The sequence below is a fragment of the Pongo abelii genome, chromosome 17, assembly GCF_028885655.2.
Source record: "Pongo abelii isolate AG06213 chromosome 17, NHGRI_mPonAbe1-v2.0_pri, whole genome shotgun sequence".
Classification (NCBI taxonomy): Eukaryota; Metazoa; Chordata; class Mammalia; order Primates; family Hominidae; genus Pongo; species Pongo abelii.
Window position 1 is genome coordinate 26,499,073 of NC_072002.2, and position 23,196 is coordinate 26,522,268.

Genomic DNA, 23,196 nt, shown 5'->3' on the forward strand with positions numbered 1-23,196 from the left:
GAACTTCTTGATTTCTGCCTTAATTTCATTATTTACCCAAAAGTCATTCAGGAGCATGTTGTTTAATTTCTATGTAATTGTATGGTGTTGAGCTATTTTCATTGTGTTGAATTCCATTTTTATTGTACTGTGGTCTGAGAGTCTGTTTGCTATGATTTTGATTCTTTTACATTTGTTGAAAATTGTTTTATGTCCAATTATATGGTTGATTTCAGAGTATGTGCCATGTGGCAAAGAGAAGAATGTATATACTTTTTTTGGTGTGCAGTGGAGGTTGGAGATTTCTGTAAAGGTCTATCAGATCCATTTGGTCCAATGCTGAGTTTAAGTCCTGAATATCTTTGTTAATTTTCTGCTTCGAGGATCTGTCTAACACTGTCAGTGGAGTGTTGAAGTCTCCCACTATTATTGTGTGGGAGTCTATGCCTCTTTGTAGGGCTCTAAGAACTTGCTTTATGAATCTGGATGCTCCTGTGTTGGGTGCATATATATTTAGGAGAGTTCGGTTTTCTTGTTGAATTGAATCCTTAACCATTATGTAATGCTCTTCCTTGTCTTTTTTGATCTTTGTTGGTTTGAAATCTGTTTTGTCTGAACTTATGATTGCAATCCCTGCCTTTTTCCTGTTTTCCGTTTGCTTGGTAGTTTTTTCTCCATTTCTTTATTTTGACCCTATGAGTTTTATTACATGTGAGATAGGTCTCTTGAAGACAGCATACCATTGGGTCTTGTTTTTTTTATCCAACTTGCCATTCTGTACCTTTTAAGTGGGGCATTTAGCCTATTTACATTCAAGGTTAGTATTGATATGTGTGAATTTGATCCTGTCATTGTGCTGTTAGCTGGTTATTATGTTGGCTGATTTTTATGTTTGTGTGATTGCTTTACAGTGACACTGGTCTGTGTCTTTAAGTGTGTTTTTGTATTAGCTTAGAGTGGTTTTTCCTTTCTATATTTAGTACTCTTTTCAAGATTTCTTGTAAGGCAGATCTGGTGGTAATGAAGTCCCTCAATGCTTGCTTATCTGAAAATGATTTTATTTCTCCTTCACTTAGGAAGCTTAGTTTGGCTGGAAATGAAATTCTTGGTTGAAAACTTTACTTTAAGAATGTTTAATATAGGTCCCCAGTCTCTTTTATTAATTGTAGGGTTTTAGGTAAGAAGTCTGCTGTTAGCCTGATGGGGATCCCTCTGTAGGTGACCTACCATTTCTCTCTAGCTGCCTTTAACATTCTTTCATTTTGACCTTGGAAAATCCGAGAATTATGTGTCTTGGAGATGATCTTCTTTTGTAGAATCTTGCAGGAGTTCTCTGTGTTTCCTAAATTTGACTGTTGGCCTCTCTAGCAAGGTTGGAGAAGTTTTCATGGATGATATCCTGAGATATATTTTCTAAGTTGTTTGCTTTCACCCCCTCCCTTTCAGGGAGGCCAGTGATTGGTAGATTTGGCCTCTTTGCACATTCCCATACTTCTTGTAGGTTTTGTTCATTTCTTTTTATTCTTTTTAAAAAATGTTTGTCTGTCTTATTTCAGAGAACCCATCTTCAAGTGCTGAGATTCTTTCCTCAGTTTGGTTTATTCTGCTGTTAATACTAGTGATTGCATTGTGAAATTCTTGTATTGTGTTATTCAGCTCTGTCAGACCCATTAGGTTCTTTTTTATATTGGCTATTTTTTCCTTCAGCTCCTGTATCACTTTATTGTGATTCTTATTTACCTTGGGTTAGGTTTTGTCATCCTCTTGAATCTCAGTGATCTTTGTTCATATTCATATTCTGAATTCTGTTTCTGTAATTCCTGCCAGTTTGGCCTGATTAAGGATGCTTGGAGAATTGGTGCAGTTGTTTGGAGAATATATGACACTCTGGCCATGTGAGTTACCAGAGTTCTTGTGTTGGTTCTTTCTCATCTCTCCATGTGGGTGTTCCTTTAACTGCAGTGTAGATTGAGTACAGTCAATAGACTTTTTTTCGGATGTTTTCACCAGGTGAAAGCTTTGTGTAGGGTCTTTATTTGAAGCTGACTTCTTGTCACTGGTTCAGAGGGTGGTATGTTAGTGAGGTTTTTTTTTGTGTTGAGGCTTTGGGGTGTGATCCAGCAGGTGGTACTTAGGCTTATTGGTCATTTGGTAGACTCTTGCTCAGTTATGTGGCTACCCTATGTTTCCTCACAGTTGCAGCCGTGTTCCTTCTCAGTGCTCTGAAAGTGTGGGTTTCTCTTCCCCTTGAGTATTCACTGTAGATCACAACTTGGCACTCCTGGGCTGCCCACTGCATCTCTGGGGCTATCTCTGTGTTTATGCTCCTTCTCCAGCTTAGAGGCAGCAGAGGAAGATATCTTAGTAGTGGTTATGGCCAAGGATCTTTTGCTTGACTCCTGGCGGTTCCACCCCAGAGAGATGCAGGTGAGCAATCACTCAGTGCAGTCAGTCCCAGATGGAGGATCTATGCTGTGGGCCCAAGCCAGGGGTTCCCTGTCTGATGACGAGTCATGGGGGGTATGTGGTAACTGTGGGAGATGGGCTGGCCCCCTCTCCTTGGGACGACTGCAGCTTGTTGGAGGTGTGGATAAGGCACGTAGGGTCTTTGCTCCTTCATTAGTCCAAGGGTGGGAAGGGCAGTTCCACAGCAGAGTCAGTGGCCAAGAAGCTTTCAGTTACCCCTGGAGGCTCTTTCCAGGGAGTTGCTGAGTTGGTATTGGCTCAATAGCTCTGGCAGGGGGCGTGGCTGGAGGTCCAGGCCTGGAGGACCTGCCTTGTGAGGAGTTATGGGAAGAGGCACCCATGTAACAATCTGGCCACTTTTCCATAGGGCTGCTGCAGTATGCTTGGGGCCCACTCTAGTCCTTAGTCACCTTGGGTTTTCCAGAACCTAGAGGTGTCACCAGTGATGGCTGTGAAACAGCAAAGATGACAGCCTGTCCCTTCCTCTGGGAGCTTTTTTCCAGGGAGGTATGGACCTGTTGCCAGCCCAAAGGCATCATAGGAAGTGGCTGGAGACCCTGGTTTTGAGGTCCCGCCCAATGAGGAGGAATGGGATCAGGCACCTGCATAAAGCAGCAGTCTGGGCACATTGTGGTAGAACAGCTGTGCTGTGCTGGGGGATCCCTCCTGCCCTGGGTGGGCTCAGACTTTCCAAAGCCCGAAGGCTAGAACAGCTAAGTCACCCAAACAACAAAGATAATGGCCCACCCCTCCCTCTGGAAGCACCATCCCAGGGGGAATTCAGATCTCTGTCAGCTGGAGAGCTTAGTTGGGGCTGGCTGGAGGCCCCGTTTGGGAGTCTTGCCAGTGAGGAGGAACAGGATCAGGCACCTGCTTAAAGCAGCAGTCTGGTTATGTTGTGGTAGAGCAGCTGTGCCATGGTAGGGCATCCTTTCTGCCCCAGATCAGCTCAATCTCTGCAAAGCCTGAAGGTTGGAATGGCTAAGGTGCCCAAATAGCAAAGATGTCAGCCTGCTCCTCCACCTAGGAATTCCTTCTTAGGGAGGTGCAATGCTGCTACTGCTAGCTGGGTGGAATTCCAAACCAGTGGGTCTTATCTTGTGTGGTGCTGTGGAAGTGGGGCCTGCAGGCTGCTGCTGTTCAGCCCCCTAGATTCAGCCTCCTTCCTAGGGGTATGTAGAGGAGTCTAACCTACTGCTTTCCCAGAGCTGTAGCTACTTTTGCCAGAAAGCCCAAGTATGTAAGGCTCCAGGGTCTCCATGCATGCCTGAGTGGCTGCTCTGCCAAGACTTCACATAGCTCTGTCTGTCAGACTTAAGACTGAAGGCCCTGGTGGAGTGGGTTCACAAGGTGATCTCCTGACCCAAGGGTTGCAAAGATCTGTGGGAGAAGTGTGGTTTCCCAGGGTGGCTCATTCACTCACTGTGTCCCTGGGTTGGGGAGGATCTTCTGGCTCCGTGTTGCTCTGAGGTGGGCCATTGTCCTGTCTTGCTTTTCCTCGTTATCTGTGGGTCAGGTTGTTTCCTTGATTAATCCCAATGCGAGGACCTGGATGTTTCAGTTGAAGGTGTTGTATTTGCTTGCCCCTTCTGTTCCTCTCTGTGAGATCCATGCACACCAGCTGCTTCCAGTCAGCCATCTTGGCCACCCTGCCTCATTCTTTTTAACATCTGCTGAATGAATGGACTATAGACATTCAGCCGTCTGTAGATACTTGCCCCCAACTTAGCATTTTCTTGGTTGCCAAATAATGCAAAATTTTAAATTTGTGCTCCCTTCTCTGGGGCTGATCTAGGTCTCTCTTATGCTGTCCTCTTGTTGATGGAAATGCCTTGTGGGGCTTCTCTGCTGTATCATTCAGCACACAGTCAGCAGCAATCATAATTGCACCCTGGAGGCCCTTCACATTCTGAGTTCATTGTGGCCTGGTTGCTCGTCAGGCATATACAGATAGTATTACAGGTCTTATCTTCATTGCTATTTTGGGTTGAATCTATTGTCTTCTGGATTCCACGTTTTCATCTTTCTTGATTTATACCCTCATATTACGGGAGAACATTCTCTAGGAGTTTTCTTAGAAAGACAGCTTAAGAAGTAATATTATAGATCTTTGCATGTTTGAAGATATCCTATTCTGCTCATATGTTATTGCTAGTTTGGCTGGTTATAGAATTCTTAGCTACAAATACTTTTCTCTTAGAATTTGAAGACTTTATTCCATTATCTTCTAAATTCGAGTGTTACTATTAAGAATCCTGAGGCCATTCTCATTTGTGTTCCTTTTTCAGGTAACCTGTGTTTTTTGTTTTTTGTTTGTTTGTTTCCTCTTTGGAAGCTAATAGAATTATTCCTTTCTGGTGATGAGAAATTTCTTTAAAACTGCCTTGGTGTTGGTTTTTTTCTTTATGGTACTGGGTTGATAACGGATACAGTAATTCTGGAGACATATATCTTTTAATTAAGGCTCATATTTTTGTATTTCTTGGATACTTTCTTCCAAACAATTTTCTACATTCTCTCATTTAGAATACTTACATTGGCTTTTGTGTGTGTATTGAACTCTATTTTTAAAAATCTTGTCTATTCTACTTTCCAGGAGATTTTTAAAAATTTTTACCTCTCAAACCTTTTAATGAATTTTTTAAATGTTGCATGTTTAAATGTTGAATATTGTATCAATCAGCATAGGCGAGGCTATGCTGAGGGCAATGACACAAAACCGCAGGTAAAGGGGAATGACTGCAATACATCTGACTACTTGTTATATTTTTAAATAGCAAGATTGTGTTCTTGTTTTTAATTCATTCATTTATTGATTTAGGGGTTCAATATCACCTTGAACGTCTCTGAGAGTATTATTTACATTTTATTTATATTTTAAAGTTTTTGCCGGCATGACTTCTGTTTCCTCTAGTTCCTTTTTTTCTGTGTATTTTTGCCTGCATGTGGTGAGCTTTCCTTGTACTTATTGTACAATGGTTGCCCATTCAGAAATAAGAGTGAGTCACTTAGAGGCAGATGGGAAGTCGCCCAGCGGGCCTCTCTGTCGAGTGGGTGGTGGACAGCTTGTCAGGGGACCAGAAGTTATTGGTGTGTGGAGGTTGTGTCAGCCGCCATCCGGTCGGGAAATACATGGATGCTCCAGACGGGGCCAGGGAGAGAGTTGAACGGGACTGTAAGGGGCCAAGGGGACCAGTGATGGATGTGAAGGTGCTCGGTGGTGACTGCAACAGCCAGGAGCCATGACCACCTGAGATCTGGAGCGATAGAAGTTTCTAGACTCTAGTAAATGCTCCTAGCTGTGGGAGAGGGGCTTCTCAATAGGAACCATTGTCATAGGCGGGGGAATACAGCCCTGGCTGAACTACAGCCTGGCGTGAAGAAAAAGGAGAATAAATACGCCAGCCCCCTGTGTGCCCCTGGCCCAGCAGAACCCACCCTAAAGCCACAGGGAGAGAGCCTAAGGGACACGGTGTGTGTGGTTCACCTCCTGGGGATGGGCACGGTAGAGAAGGGTGGACAGCAGATCTGAGGGGCCAGGGGGAGAATGTCCCGTACAGAGAGCTCTCCCTAGGGGACAGCGCAGGTCTCCAGGGAAGGTCCTTGAGAGACTGTTGGGGCATTCTGCACACAGGGAGAGAAGGGGGCTGTGGGGCCAGCTGTGCCATGTGAAGTCTTTCATCTGAGCCCTGCTTTCTTCTCCAGCCTCAGCCTGGCTTCTGTGGTGTCTGCTGCCCCAGCCTCCGGCTGTTCGGGGACAGGTAGGATGGGCTGGTTCCTTTTCTATGTGTGATTCAGGCACATACTTTAGGCTGTGGCTTCCTCTTCTCTGCTAAACCAGTTACCACTTCTCTTCCATGAATCTGTTAAAAATCCCTTGATTCTGTTTGCATTTCCTTTTTTCTTACTCCTCTAATTTATTTTACTAGAAAATGAAATCGCTTTACATTTTTATATTTATTTTCACAGAAGGACATATGTGAATTATTTATAGTTCTTTCACATTATCCATAATGTCCTGTATAAATATAACGTAACTGATTAAAGTAACTGAAAAACAATACTCTGGCAGTGTATCCTCAGGGGAATATATTCTAAAGACAAAAATAAAATTAAGAGGCAAAGACATTTTAACCTTAGTATTGGATGTGTTTTTTAAAAATGGTGTTGGCATCTAATACTAAAACTCTTGGGTGTGAACTGTGGATTAGCACACAGGAATCAATATATCCCTGTTTCGGGAAGCAGGGTTTTCACTGTGGAAGAAGTGGAATGAGAGAAGCTGTGGAAGAAGCCTGTGTTACTGGATTTGATACTGTGGCTTCAAACACCAACAATACTATGTGTTCCTGCTGTGAAGTAGTGAGAGATTCAGAAATTCACCAAATAGTGTTCTCGCCAGAAATGTTTCACCTAAATATATTCACAAGGAAAGGGACGAATATAGAATGTGGGATGTTTTGCAGGGACCCTTCAAAGGACTCATCAGGTAGAGTGAGGGGATGGGATTGTTCTATATTAGGGAAGAATAACAAGGCGTAGCACCCAAATGCTAAAGTATGAGCCTTGATTTTATTCTGAGTTGAAAGGAAAATGAACTATAAAAACACCAGTGGGACAATTGGGGAAATTGTGTTAGATTCTTTTATTGAATTCATGTTAGTTTCCTTAGTGGTGGCAGAAGCATTGTAGTTGAAGGGTCTAGGGGGCCAGTCGGGCACCTGTGTCCTCCTTTCTAATGGTTCAGCAAGAAGGAGGTGTGTACAGAGACAGACAGCACAGGCAGGGTATGGTGTTAGCAGTTGGTGGGCTTGGGGCAAGTTCGTTGTATTGCTATTTTGAAAAATCACAATTAGTCTGGGTGCCTCAGCTCATGCCTGTAATCCCAGCATTTTGGGAGGCCGAGGCAGGTGGATCATTGAGGTCAGAAGTTCAAGACCAGCCTGGCCAACATGGTGAAACCTTGTCTCTACTAAAAATACAAAAATTAGCTGGGTGGTAGTGGCACACGCCTGTAATCCCAGCTACTTGGGAGGCTGAGGGAGGAGAATCACTTGAGCCTGGGAGGCAGAGGCTGTAGTAAGCTGAGATCACGCCACTGGACTCCAGTCTGCGTGACAGAGTGAGACCCTGTGTCAAAAAAATAAAAAATAAAAAAATTTAAAAAAAAGAAAAAGAAAATCAAAATTAAAAGATGAATAAATTTTAAAGGTTGCCACAAAACTTCAACCTTTAACACTTAAAAAATTCTTGTGGGAACATACCAGTCCTTTTTTAGTTTTTGCAGAAGCACAACTGAGCTTGCTTTGTGACTTAAATGACTGAGGTACACTGAAAGAAAGGACAATAAGGAGGACATCCTAGAGAAATCTCTCCTGGCGAGGAGTGCAGTGCACTCTCCTCTAGGAGAATATTTGCTCAGAAAAATGGCTGCTTTTCCTTGAGTCTTCATCCTGCCACTTCCAATGGCCAAATACCCAAACCCAGCCACCTCAGGTCCTCTAGAAGGAGGGGATGGTCAGATACTCTGCAAGAACCAGGAACCCTAAGGATATGACTCCACTCCTCAGTGGCACAGCTCCAAAAGAAGTCCCATCTGGAGAAAATGCTGACTTAAGATTTGAAAACAAAAGCTTTTTGTTATGTACAGGAGCTAAAAACCTGACATGGCTTTACCTCTGCTGGTCACTTAGGGGCAGAGGATAGCAAGGGATGAGATCTCTCTCTCAGATGTGTTTTAGCAGCATCCTAGAGGGGTGAGAAAAAATAAAAGAAAAAGAAACAGTAAGACCTCCTGATGCTTGGGCTATTCAGCTGCTGGAGTAGCCATGAAATCTGCTCTTCTAAACTTATTTCAGTCAGAAGTTTTTCTTCTACTTACCTCTGAGCCTCTCCCTTAAGAGGGCACGCAGACAGCACAGGGTGAAGCCACCTTTCCACAGGGACCTAGAACACCTGGTGGCAGCTGACCTAGATTGCTTTCGTGTCTGGATAGGTCATACATGCTACATATGTGCCACAGATAGGATGGCAGTGCACACACAGGCAGTAAACATATACATGTTGAAAGAATGTACATAAATGTCTTGGTTTGTTACAACAGAGAGATGCTTTGGGAAGTCTGACGCCCCCTCCCCATCTCTGATCCCCCTGAAGGTATGCTTGTATGCCTGCTCCCTTATTTTTCAGAAGTGGCTGTGATGGAGCTGGTGTAGACAAGTATGCCAATTTGGCTGTTTGTCTCTTTCTGGAGTGATCTGACTCAGTGCTTCCTCTTTCTAGACAACAGTTTAGAAATACCGTTCATCCCGCCCAGAGATTAGAGGGAACAGGAAGGAAAATTTGGGGAGGGGAACCAGAGAGATGAGTAGGGGCCTGGAACTGGAGGCACTTTCACCTGTGATGGAATCTAATGCTGTAGGAAAGAGCGAAGGACTTGGTCAAGGCTGGGTGACAAGAGGAGCCAGTCCCAGAGGGACAATTTTTTCTCCTCATCAGTTTTTCTTCAAGGAGCAGACAACCTAGGACCCTCTCTTCTGTCATCTCAGAGTTGAGTCCTTCCACAACACAAGGATTGCTGTAGGCTTTCCCAGCTGGGTCCGTGCCACAGTGAGTGGGTGGGTCCCATGGATGATGGAAAGGTCTTGGTCTCCACATGGAAGCAGCACCTAATGGTGGGGGCTGAGGATCATCAGCAAACAGGTGTTCGGTCTGCCTCCAGCGATGCCTCCTCATGGCTTCCACGTGTTAAGGGTGGGCTCAGAGCAGCAGGAGGCAACCCAGAACACGCTCCACATTCAAGACGATCTTCCTCCATCCAGCCAAGAAGGCTACATCTGTGAAAAGATGGACGTGAGAGAGCCCTCCTTGTTCGGAATGTGCAATGTCTCACAGAGAGATAGGGGGTCAAGGAAGGGACTCCCTGGTAGCAAGTCGTTCCTCTGGAAGCACTGACTCTCTTCAGGATTCCTTCTTGGTGCAGGCATGCAATTATCTTGTGTTTTGTCTTTTAAAATTGTCTGTTTCAATGCTTCAAAGCATATTCTGAAAATGATTCATCACATCCAAGTTCTCTACATCCTCTTCTCACACATTCTAAGGGAAAAAAAAGATGAACAGAGTGGTTAGGTTATTATGTCTCTGTTTGTAGCTATTAGCAGGGCATTAGAAGAAATCCGCAGAACTGCACAAGAAGTTACTAGAACAATAGATGAGAAGATTTGTTCTGGATTGTTATCCTGTATCTTCTGTGGAAAACTTTGTTTTTAGGATCAAAATACTGCTTTGTAAAGACAGAATATTCCTCCCGCTCCTGCAGGAGACATCTTCTCTCCTATTTCTTGGAGCTGTCTGGACAGGAGTCCTCATGTGGATGGCCCTGGCCAGCTACAGCTCCTCTGTTTGCTCTGCACACTGGTGTCGGACTGGGAGGAGATGTCCACATTTCTCCAAGTGAGGCTTCTCTTCCAGTCTGATTTCCCAGTGATAAGGGTGGTAATGGGAATAGTGGGAGTTCCTGCCATTTGGGAAGAGAGTTTCTCAGGCATTTGTGTCTAAGTTTTAAGATAGCCAGCCACCATGGCTAGGCTTTATAATTTTCTTGGCTGGCATTATGATGTGCTAAAACTGGACGATTTTCATTTCACCTTCAGCTTGCTGTGATTTCCAGAGCGGAGCTGAAATTGCTGAGCACACTTAGAATTCAAATTTGGAAAGACAGAAAAAGTCTTCACTTTCATAATAGTCAATATCTCAAGATTCATTAGGGAAAATCTTGAAATTTAGAGATTTTTCTTTTCCAGAAAGAGAGTGCCTCAACTTCTAAGAAGTTTTTTATTTTTTAGACGGAGTCTCGCTCTGTCGCTTAGGCTGGAGTGCAGTGGTGCGATCTCGGCTCACTGCAAGCTCTGCCTCCTGGGTTCAGACCATTCTCCTGCCTCAGCCTCCTGAGTAGCTGGGACTACAGGTGCCCGCCACCACGCCTGGCTAATTTTTTTTTTGTATTTTCAGTAGAGACAGGGTTTCACCATGTTAGCCAGGATGGTCTCGATTTCCTGACCTCGTGATTCACCTGCCTCGGCCTCCAAAAGTGTTGGGATTACAGGCGTGAGCCACCGTGCCTGGCCCAAGAATTTTTTAATAAAGTTTTTAGTAGCTCACCCAGGGCAGAGTCCTATTTTCTGTATACAGGCTAGGTGAGTGGTGACAAAGCCTGGCTGTTTAGGTCAACCCATTTCTAATAAGGCAAGAGCTGGAGGCAAACATCCCACAACTCAGAAATGCAGATATGTACTGCTATGGTTTGAACTTATGTGCCCCCAAAATCCTATGTTGGAACTTAAACCTGATGTGATAGTATTAAGAGGTGAGGCCTCTAGGAGGTGAGGTGATAAAGTCATCAGGGCAGCACCCTCATGAATGGGATTATCGACCTTATAAAAGGATTTCAGGGAACTAGCTAGGCCCTTTTTGCCCTACCATCTTCTGCCATGTGAGGACACGGTGTTCATCTCCTCTGGAGGACATAGCAAAGGCACCATCTTGGAAGCAGAGACCAGGCTGTCAGCAGACGTCAAACCTGCTGTTGCCTTGATCTTGGACTCCCACCCACCAGAACTCTGAGAAATAAATTTTTATTATTTATAAATTATCCAGTCTGTGCTTTTTTTTTTGTTTTTTTTTAACAGAAGCATGAATATACTAAGACAAATACAAATTACCAAAAATATATGCCTCTGAAGTTTGGAACACTTCCTCCAAAGAAGTCTTGCTGCTTTCAGCAGGCATCGGTAGGAAGTAGGACAGAGAAGGGCATTCATTTCCTAACTGCTGCTGTAAGAAATTACAAGTGAAGTGGTTGAAAGAAAAACCTGTTTACTCTCACAGTTTTGAGGTCAGAAGTTTGAATCCATTTTCGTGGGCTAAAGTCAAGGTGTTGGCAAGGCTGCTTCCTCCTGGAGGCTCCAGGGGAGAATCTGTTTCCATGACTTTTCCAGCTGCTAATGGCCACCTGTATTCTTTACCTGGTCCTTTTCTTCCATCTTTAAAGTGCATCACTCCAATCTCTGCTTCCATAGTCACATCTTCTCCTCTGACCCTGCCTCCTCTTATAAAAGTAATTATATCTGTAATTATATCAGGCACATCCGGCTACTCCAGGATAACCCCAAAATCTCAAGAACCTTAACTTAATCATATCTGTAAAGCCCCTTTTGCAATATAACACTCATAGTTTCCAGGGATTAGGACAGGGACATATTTGGAGGAGGGACTACTATTCAGCCCACCACAGGAGGTAAGTGGGGCAGATCAATTGGTGACTCTGAAAGATGATATGCCCAAGACTTTGTGCCCAGGGGTCCAATCAGGCTCCTTCCCTACTGCCGGTCTTACCACTCCCATCTTAGATTGAAGTTACTTTATTGCACAATTCATATGTAAATATTTATCTTTTTAAAAATGGAAACATTATCAATAGAACTAAGTCCTCTGACCATCTTCCATAATCCTGATCCTCTCTTCATCTCCTTCTCCCACCCCAAAGGTCAGCACTGTTCTTTGCTTGATACACATCAGATGTGTCTCTGCATGTACATGTATTTATTTGTTCCTGTAGAAAGCATAGTCTTGGTTATGGCTTCCCTCTGTGTAAGTGATATTGTAATGGATATATAATATAATTCAGCCACATGCTTTTTTCATTCACCAGTGTCTTCAAGATCTTTTTATGACAGCACATATTGGTGGACCTCATTCTTTTCAATTACTGCACGGTATTCCATGAAATGAGTATACCATGGTGTATTAGTCATCTTGGGCTGCTATAACCAGAAAAGAAACTTGGTGGCTTAAAACAACCAAAATTTATTCTCACGAGTGCTAGAGGCTAGAAGTCCAAAATCAAGGTGCTGGCAGGGCTACACTCTCTCTGACAGTTCTAGGGGACAGCCTTACTTATTCCAGCTTCTGGTAGCTGTTGGCATTCCTTGGCTTGTGGATGCATCTCTCCAATCTCTGCTTCTGTCTTCACATGGCTTTCGCTTCCTACGTGTCTCTCTCTCCTCCTCCTCTAAGGGCATTGCCATTGGACAAGGAGAAAAGGAGAAGGGGAGGGCATGCTCCTTCCCTTTAAGGGAACATCCTAAAAGTTGCAAAGTCTCTTCTCACATCTCATTGGCTGAAACTTGGTCACATGGTCACACTTAGCTTCAGGGGAGGCTGGGAAGTGTAGCCTTTAGCTGGATAGTGAGATTGTTATGACAAGGCAATGGGGAACTGATGTGGGAATGACTGGTAGCCTCTGCCACCCTAAGTGTTTCTCTAGTGTGAAGACACAGAGAAGGATGACTGGCCATGAGGGCTCCCTTTAATTGTGGTATTGCCAAACTATCCTCCAATGCTGTCATGTAGATTTACACTTCCACCATCAATATTGATACTATCCTTTCCCATTTACTCACCAACCACTAATATAAACAAATTTAAAATTTTTGTCATTTCAATTAGCAAAATGACATCTCAGTTTTTAGTGTTTTCATTTTCATGATCCCTAGTGAAGATGAGCATTATTTAATATATTTACTGGCTTTTTTTTTTTTTTTGAGACGGAGTTTTGTTCTTGTTGCCCAGGCTGGAGTACAATGGCACGATCTTGGCTCACTGCAACCTCTGCCTACCAGATTCAAGTGATTCTCCTGTCTCAGCCTCCTGAGTAGCTGGGATTACAGGCATGCACCACCACGCCTGGCTAACTTTGTATTTTTAGTAGAGACAGGGTTTCATCATGTTGGTCAAGCTGGTCTCAAACTCCTGACCTCAAGTGATCCACCCACCTCGGCCTCCCAAAGTGCTGGGATTACAGGCATGAGCCACCATGCCTGGCCTTATTGGCCATTTCTATTTCATATTCTCTGATTTTACTTTTTCTTTTCCTTGTTCATTTTCCTACTAAATTGTTTGTCTTTTTTCCAGTTGATGAGTTCTTTACAATATTCTCAGCATGAATATTTGCCTGTCATAACTATTACAAATATTTCTCCCAATTTGTCATTTATATTTCAATTTTGTTTAAGAATATATTTTGTCATAATAGAAATTTTAGATATGTTTTATTTTTATCATCTAAAAGCATTAATTTTAAGAAAGGAAATGTTGGTTCTAAGCTTTTTGATCTAGGATGCTAACAAATTCAACTATGATTGACTGAAGAGCATTACATGCCCTAGTCTCAGTAATAAGGATGTAGAAAGCCAGCTGGTAACTCGTGGCACCATCTCACAAATCTCAATGGCATCTGTTTCTTCCAGGTTGCCTACACAAGGCCCTTGCCATCAGTCAAATTAGTGACAGCTTTCTGGCAACCGTGTGCACACTCTGGCTCCTTGGAAAGCCAAGGCATGTGGCTGAGAGCAGAAGGCCTTCCCTATTACCTATTAGAGTCTATTTGGGCTGCAAGGCACTCACAAACACAGAGACATTCAGGTGGCCAAATTTTGCTGTACCCATAGGTTTTACCCATAGGTTGCTGAGGTATAACAAAGAGGTTCCAGTGTCAGAGCCCACTTGAAATAAAGTTAGATAGAAGAGAGTGGATCTCCTAAGCGAGCTCCCTGAAGATCCATACTCACTATCCCTGAATCGGAGGGGAAGTGGAGCTTTTGGAGAGATTAGATATTTTACGCCACTTCCAGAGTGGCCATGGGTACTCAGGGCCTGCCTGGGATCTTCTTCAGAGAAAAGCTGCTCCATCCACTTTGTCCCTGAGGAGTCTGCCCTTTCTCAAGAAACTCTGTCTTTAAAGCACCAATGGGCCAGCCTGTGCCTGCACAGAAAAGAGAATGAGTTCTCGGACCCTCTCTTGTGACGATAAAGGTGGCACATCTCTTTGGCTGCGTACCTACCACTTGTCAGACTTTTAAGGCACACGCTATTTGGGTAAAATATTGGCTGCAACATTATCAAGGCATCAGGCATCTGGTTCCAGGACTACCTCCCCCAATCCCTATGGACATCTGACCATCTCTTCAACCTCTCCGCCTTTCTCTAAGTGAAAAAACAGTTCAGAAAACCCCTTAAAAGAAAAAAAAATCCATTTTAAGAAAGAGCAATTCATGCTAGCGTGGTGGCTCATGCCTATAATCCTGGCACTTTGGGAGGCCAAAGTGGAAGGATCACTTGAGGCCAGGAGTTTGTGACCAGCCTCGGCAACACAGAGAGACCCCATCTCTACTAAAAAAAAAAAAAAAAAAAAAAAATTAGCCAGTCGTGGTAGTGTACACATGGAGTCCCATTTACTCAGGAGGCTGAGGCAGGAGGATCACATGAGCCCAGGAGTTTGAATTTATACTAAGCTATGATTGCACCACTGCCCTCCAGCCTGGGCAACAGAGCAAGATCCTATCTCTTTAAAAAAAAATGGCAATTTGGATCATAGCCTCTCTCAAACAGCCTCCTCCCCATCTTCACCCACATCCAGAAAAAGAGGAGTAGCTATATTTTTCCCTTCTTTAGAACGTTAGACAATTTCTTGCTGAAAACAGTGAACCAGGTTATGATCTAGGGTCTCCCTAATTACTAGCAATCTAGGGACAAAGCTATTCCTAATAAAGTAAGCATTATTGAATACATTTATTAGCCATTCCTATTTGATCTTATTTGCTTTTCCATTTTCTCTCCTTTGTTCATTTTTTAATTCTATTAGATTTTTTTTTTTTTTTTTTTTTTTTTTTTTTTTTTTTTTGCTCATGAACTGGAGCAAACGAATTCTACCTGATTCCCTAACCCCCAAAATAACATCCCTGTCCCCTACAGCGTGTTGTGGAAATCAAGATGACATATAGGAGATGTACACAGGGTGATTTGCAAAGGACAAGAAGCAGGAGATCCAGGTTTGGACCCAGCTTCATTGCTTACCAAGCAATCGGCCTGACCCCCCTCCACTTTCCTTCCATGAATGGAGAGATTTCCATTTACATTTAAGGACCAACAATATCTGCTAACACTAACTCCTCTTCTTATCTTTGGGCATAAATTTTGGTATCCAGTTACTAGACCTCTTCCCAGGCTGGTAGACTGTATTTTCTTCTGTTGCCCTTTCCTCTAAATTTTCAGACCACAGAAGTTGAGAGCAGGACACCATCCCTGCCCTGGCTCCCGGGTCCTGGCCCATCTGAGCCCAAACCCAAGCCCATCTCCCTTACACTCCCGCTTGTACTGAGCTTGCTTCTTGGGGTCTGCTCCCTCCTCAGATCTGCAATCTTTCCTTGTTTTGTTGTTGCTGTTTGTTTGAGAGAGGGCCTTGCTCTGTTGCCCATGCTGGGGTTCAGTGGCATCACCACTACTCACCACTGCCTTGAACTCCTGGGCTCAAGCGATCCTTCCACCTCAGCCTTCCGTGAAGCTCAGACTATAGACATGCAGCACCACGCCAGGCTAATTGTTTCATTCTTTCATTTTTTTTTGTAGTGATGAGGTCTCACTATGTTGCCCAGGCTGGTCTTAAACTCGTGGGCTCAAGTGATCTGCCCACCTCAGCCTCCCAAAATGTGTGTGGGGGGTCACAGGTGTAAGCCATTGTGACTGGCCTTCACCTTGTTTATCAGCAAATGGTGATAAAAGTACACACTCATGTTAAGGAGGGGCTGGTTCTCCTCTTTCCTTTTTAGGGAAATTAGATATTTGGTAATATGACGACTTCTTTACAGGTAAGTCATCTTCAGATGTTCGCTCCTTCCTGTTTCTTCCCCCGTGCACTATGGCTGATGCCCAGTAAAAATGGGCTTTGGGGATTCCGGCCCCATTTGGAGAAGGTTCCCCTGTCAGTGCCTTGCCTGGATTAGCTTGGTTCTCACTATTTTTCAAATATGCAAACGGCCTCTTACTCTGAGCACCCATGATTGCCAGACAGCTTCCTGCAGCACAGGAGCTTGCTCAGCCGAGGGGCAGGCTAGAACTGCTGGGAGGTCAGAGCCCTCTGGAACAGCCCTCAAGCAATGACAAAGAGGCACTCCTTGCCCTTCAGGTGGGACAATGATGACGCATGGTCTAAACCAGGTCAGCAAACTTTTCCTGTGAAGAGCCAGCTGGTAAATTTTTTGGTCTTTGCTGCCCATATGGTCTCTGTCACAACTACTCAACTCTCCTGTCGTAGGACGTACGCAGCCATCACGTAGAGAACACAGAAACACAGGCGTGTGGCTCTCTTACAGGACAACTGAATTCATGGCTACTGAAACCTGAATTTCAATAACTTTCATGTCACTAAATATTTTTCTTTGATTATCTCTCAACCATTTTAAAACATAAAGACCCCAGCCTGGGCAACATGGTGAAACTATTAAATATACAAAAATTAGCCGGGTGTGGTGGCAGGTCCCTGTAATCCCAGCTACTTGGGAGGATGAGGCAGGAGAATTGCTTGAACCCAGGAGGTGGAAATTGCAGTGAGCCAAGATCGTGCCACTGCACTCCAGCCTGGGCGACACAGTGAGACTCTGTCTTAAATAAAATAAAATAAAATAAAATAAAAAATAAAAACATAAAGACCATTCTTAGCTCATAGGCTATAGAAACCCAATGAGCTGGGTTCAACTATAGTTTGCTGACCCCAGTCTAAATCGTCTCCCAGAGGTCCCAGTGAGCTGGAGCCCTGCTTGCCCACAGTGGTAATCTGGAGTGATTGTCTCCTTCCCTCCCCTGGTTTACTTTGCCTGCTCTTCTGGGGTCACCTTCTAAATAAGCTATTTGCACTCAAAGCCCTCTCAGAGTCTGGTTCTGTTCTTAGACCTCTTCCCAGACTGGTAAATTTGATTTTCTGTTTCTCCATCCCCCAAAGTTACAAACCAGGGATGTCTAGAGCAGGGCAATTCTATCAGCAGCTCCTGGAGCCTGGCCCTCCTGAGTCCGCCTGCTCCACCTCCTGGCTACCCCACCCTGGGTTGTCACATTGAGCCAGCTTCCAAAGCTGTTGGCTCTATGTCCCATTTCCTGAGGACACTTCAGTGAACAAGATCGTCCTTGTCTTATAACTTCATGCTTTCATTCTACTGGGGAGCGGGGAGGGTAAGCCACAATTGTAGTGCAGTGTGATAGCCAGGAAGGATGGCAGGCTGTGCCACGGGAGGCAGAGGGATTCAAATCTCAGCTCGTCCTTGTGATGAAGAGGAGAACTTGCCCAAGCCATGTTTCCTCATCTGAAGAGGAGAGAATCTGAGCTCAATCCTTATGGGGTGGGGGTGAGGAAATGAAATACACATCCAGTGCCAGCCATGCATTGTATTGCGGGGCACACAGTAGGAACTCAGTGAGCAGAGGTGACCACTCTCATTAATAGACAAGTACTCTAGGAGCCATAATGGGAGGGTCAGTTAGGGCCAGTGTCATCGTGGGAGAGGTGGCAGTGTGTGGGTAGGCCCCTGAGGAGTGGCAGGATTTGGGTGAGGGGCTGGGCTGTCCACACAGGAGGACAGCACGAGCAAAGGCATCGCCATGAACCCAACAGAAGGAACTTGGGTAACTAATCCAGCTTTTATCTTGCCAACACAGGCCAAAGAAGGTGGCTCAGAAGCACCTGAGGTATGCTTATCTTTATTATTTTTTTGAATCAGGATCTCACTCTGTTGCCCAGGCCAGAGTGCAGTGGCATGACTATAGCTTACCACAGCCTCCAACTCCTGGCCTCAAGCGATCCTCCCACCTTGGCCTCCCAAAGTGTTGGAATTGCAGGTATGAGCCACCATGCCTGGCCAAGGTAACACTTATTGAGCATCTTTTGAGACCCTATGGAGATGCAGGCCGTGTTCTAAGTGGTCCGTGGGTCATCTCATTCACCCTTACAACAATTAGGTAGGAATTGCTATTACCTACATTTTACAAGGAAGAGACCAAGGCTCCAGAGAGGTTACATTGCCAGTATGGAGATTCCAATCATGCCCGTCTAACTGCAGAACCTCTTTTCCTACCCAGTGTGCCATGATGATTCTGTAGCATGTAGAATAGAGACTGAGCTAGACTTGGAGTTCAGAGAAGCCATTCTGAAGGAAGTAACATCTACGATAAGATTTGAAGAATGAGCAGAAATCATCCCTGGGAAGGCAGACAGAAAGCATTCCAGGCACTAGCGTGTCCTGGGGTTCAACGGCAGGCTGGGAGGCTCTGGGAGTAGTGTGGTCTGGCTGCAGCATATAGAGAGTCACAGAAGCAAGCTGGGGGATGAGAGATGAATTCACAGGCAGGAGACCAACCCAGGAAGAGCCCTAGAAAGGACATTAAGGCATCTGGAGTTTATCCCAAGGCAAAGGGAAGAGTTCTGAGGAATAAATAAATAAAGATTTCTTTCAGTTTAGATTTTCTTTTTTTAGATGGAGTTTCACTCTTGTCACCCAGGCTGGAGTGCAGTGATGAGATCTCAGCTCACTATAACCTCCGTCTCCCGGGTTTAAGCGATTCTCCTGCCTCAGCCTCCTGAGTAGCTGGGATGACAGGCGCGTACCACTATGCCTGGCTAGTTTTGCATTTTTAGTAGGGACGGAGTTTCACCATGTTGGCCAGGGTGGTCTCGAACTCCTGGCCTCAGAAGATCCACCTGCCTCAGCCTCCCAAAGTGCTGGGATTACAGGCGTGAGCCACCGTGCCTGTCCCCGTATAGATTTTAAGACAGCTCTCTGGTTAGTGTGCAGGATGGACTGGAAAGGGGCAGAGCTGGAGACAGGAATGCCAATTAGAAGGCTGCTTCAGTTCTCCAGTAACCCAAAATGCACAGGTCGTGGACGTGCTGGTGCTATTCCTTGGAGAGAAGGCATGGCTAATGATCACAATTTTTGTTGTAAGACAAACTTCTGCACTTTGGAGGGCATGGTGGTGGTTGGGGAACAATCATATAATTACTAGAGGTCAGGGACTCTGCCTCAGTTATCTCTTCTATGTCATGGAGAGCCAAGCTGGGCTCCTTCCTGGCATCTCTCATCCATGAGTGCTTTTCAACTACCAACACCTCTGAGCTCATTTTCTCAACTGGGATTTCAAATGTGTCTTCTGACAAGCTCAAGTATACATCTTCTGAGAAATCTGTATATACGTCTTCTGGCAAAGTCTCATCTGTGGCTAAAAGGCATTGTTCAACGATGACATTTTCAACCCACAGATCCTCAGTCCCATACAGGGGATCTCTGGCCATGGAGGGATCCAGACTGGTCACTCTGACATGGCACAGGAGCCTTCTGACTTCACACAGCTCCTGCAGGAGCCCTGGCCCAGCATCATCAACCAGTTCCCGGTAGTCTCCTTCTGCAAACAGAGGAAGCTGGACTATGGTTTTGGTGGTAATGTTCTGGCAAGTTAGGACTTCAACTCTGTGTAGCTCACCTTGAATTTTGGCAGAAACCACACCCTTCTTCAGAGCAAGGAAACACTCACTGGCTGTGAATGATGCAAATGGCTTCACGTGGGAAGTGTAGTCTCTGGAGGACTGGAAGTAGAGCTGTCCACTTGGCATAGCCACAGCAACGTCAGAAACTGAGTTAAAATACAGACCTCTCCTGAGGACCCTGCCCTGATAGGCATATGTGATGAGGAAATGCTGCCTCTTCTTTCCTTGGGAAATCTCCGTGGCAAGGAACTTTATCACTTTGTTCATCCCAAGGATGGTTAAGAGCTGCCTGCACTTGAACAGAAAGGGCTTGCTTGTGCCCGTTTTAGTCTCTGCAAGGACCACACTCATTATTTTGATTCTCAGCGGGAATTTGCTTTTTTCTTATACTGTATATTTGTCTCATTGTCACTGTTTTAATGGGCAGACTTCCTAAGCCTGTAATATCAGTGCCTGTATGTCCAGGTAGGAGGGGATGGTGACCTGGATTGCACCTGGGGGAGTGAGGAGGGAGACGATTAGTAGGAGGTCTGAAGGTACAAAGGAAGACAGCAGAACCCAGGTGATATGGTTTGCCTGTGTCCTCCCGCCAAATCTCATCTTGAATTGTAGCTCCCATCATTCTCACTTGTCCTAGGAGGTACCCAGTGGGAGGTAATTGAATCATGGAGTGGGTCTTTCACATGCTGTTCTTGTGATGGTGAATAAGTCTCATGAGAGCTGATGGTTTTATAAAGGGCAGTTCCCCTGCACATGATCTCTCTTGCCTGCTGCCATGGAAGCCATGACTTTGCTCCTTCTTTGCCTTCAGTCATGATTATGAGGCCTCCCCAGCCATGTGGAACTGTGAGTCCATTAAACCTCTTTCCTTTATAAATTACCCAGTCTCAGGTATATCTTTATTAGTGGCATGAAAGCTGACTAATACACCAGGCGACCAATGGGAGCTTTTCACAGAGGGACAGAGCTAACTGCAGCAATTTGGTCAGGAATATGTACTCTGTCCTCACTCTCCTCCACCCTCTGACCTGTGGGAAGCCCCCTTTCTCATCTGAACTGAATCTGTAGCCAGACAGCAAGGGAGGTGGGTTGATGCCAGCCTCACAGGTCAACTTCAGCCTCTGGGGCAGAGCACAGGGCAGAATGGAGAAGGGGCAAATGAGGGCTTGGACACATGGAGAGTCTTGTAGAGATGGGTTAAGTGATTTGCTTGAGGCTGAGATAGGAAGGAACAGATGTGGGAAAATAACTCAGGTCTTTAGACTTGTTTAAGTGCTCTCTCTATACCGCCATATGGGGGCATGGGAAAGAGCTCATCAGAGTGCAAGTGTGGTGGCAGAGCCCTCTCTTGCTTAAATTCCCTATGAAGATGAAAGTGACAATGCACTGCTACTCAGGCAATGGTTTTCAGAACATCTCAACGTGGTCATTTAAGCCTCAACATTCTAAATGGAAAATAGCCATAAGCAAGTGATGACAGAACCAACATTTATACAGCATGATGAGCTGGCAGCTGGCCCATCATCTCTTCATTTTTCCTTTCAAGGTTTCCCATCAAAAATTAAAAATTTAAAATGATTATGAGGAAGCTTAAGTGTATATGTCATTTTTATGGCCAGTGGAAGCAATAATTCTCTCTGAGCTGGGCTTACATCTGAAGGCTACAGACTGACATGGACCCTTAAGTCTTCCTGTGCATATAAGGATATAATGGGATCAAAGTCAGCTGCTGCAATTGAGACTTCACTTTAATTGGGGAGGAGGACTTACCCTAAAGTAAAATATTGGGAGTCTGACTATATTTGATTGATTCCTGAAAACTGAAAGTGAGGCCCCATTCTTTTTAAGGAATACCTATATATAAACATGCACTACAAATGACCTGTGGAATTGTTGTACCCAGATCAAGAATGGTCATTGCCAATGGTTTAGGAGTATCTGGACATGGTCATTGAAACTCCTGGAGAAGGTAAGAAGTTGAGAAGGGAGAATTTCCTTAATAAAACTCAGAGTATTAACTTAGACATACATTTCATTTAAGCAAAATATGGGGCCAGGCGTGGTGGGCCACACCTGTAATCCTAGCACTTTGGGAGGTGGAGACTGGAGGATCACTTAAGCCCATTAGTTGGAGACCAGCCTGGGCAACATAGCAAGACCCTGTCACTACCGTGTTACAAAAAATAAAAATAAAATTAGCCAGATGTGGTGGCACACACCTGTAGTCCCAGCTATTCGAGAGGCTGAGGTGGGAGGATTGCTTTAGGCCAGGACTTCGAGGCTGCTGTGAACTATGATCATGCCACTGCACTCCAGCCTGGGTTACAGACAGAGTGAGACCCTGTCTCAAAACAAAACAAAACGACAAGTAAAAAATAAAACTATGGGAAGCTATGAAACAGATAGGGGGTGTTGCAGATTGGATCCAGGATTCCTGGGAGGTGACTGAGCCACTGAAACAACGACATGCAAGGCCAGGTTGAAGGGGTAAACTAAGGAATGAAGACCAGTCTGCGGAGACCAAAGTCTCCAGGGCAGGAAGTGGGCCTATGAGATCTGGTGATTAGATCTGCCACTTCCTAGCCATGACACCGCACGCATGTTATCTAACTAATCTAGGCTTTGTTCTTATTTGTAAAATGAGAATAATAATCACTTTCTTTTTTCTTATCTCACTATTAGTTGTAAAGATCCAATGAGATCATGGATGTGAGAGTGCTATGCAAATTGTTTTGGGCTCACAAAACTAAGGTATTATTTTTGTTCAACTGAAAATATTTTCCTCAGAAAGTGTAGAAATGTACACTACAAATCCAAAATCCCTCAATGCCCAAGTGTTTACTAGCATGAGTGCAGTTCCAGGGGTGCCCTCAAATTAAAGGTTTCTTGTGATCATATGTGATTTAGGAACATTTTCAGCAGTTAATGCACAATGCTTCTGAAATCTAAAGTAAACAGAGGCTTATTGTCTATTAATGACACTCTCTGGGGGCTAGGGAGCTAGGACAGATGCCCCAACTCCAGTTCCAGATGATGAAGGACTCCAGAGCCAGGATACCCTAGCGAGGCTGTTTGCATCCCAAAGAGGTAAGGTCAAGATACCTGGAAAGAAATCTAGACCCAACTGTTGGTCCAGAGTGAGGACTCTGGCTGGAGAAGACAGCAGTCTTCACAGTGGATGTGGCTAAGCAGGGTAAGGCTGCCTTCTGCCACCTTTCCGGCTACAGCCTGCCCTGCTTCCTGGACCAATGTCCCAGCCAGTTGGTTGGTCCAAAAACTATATCCCTGATCCAGCCTTGACTGGGGACTGAGAGCCACATAGCTCCCTCCCTCACCAGACAGACTCTGCCTGAAGTCTACATCTGCCTAGCCTGCCTAAAGGCCAC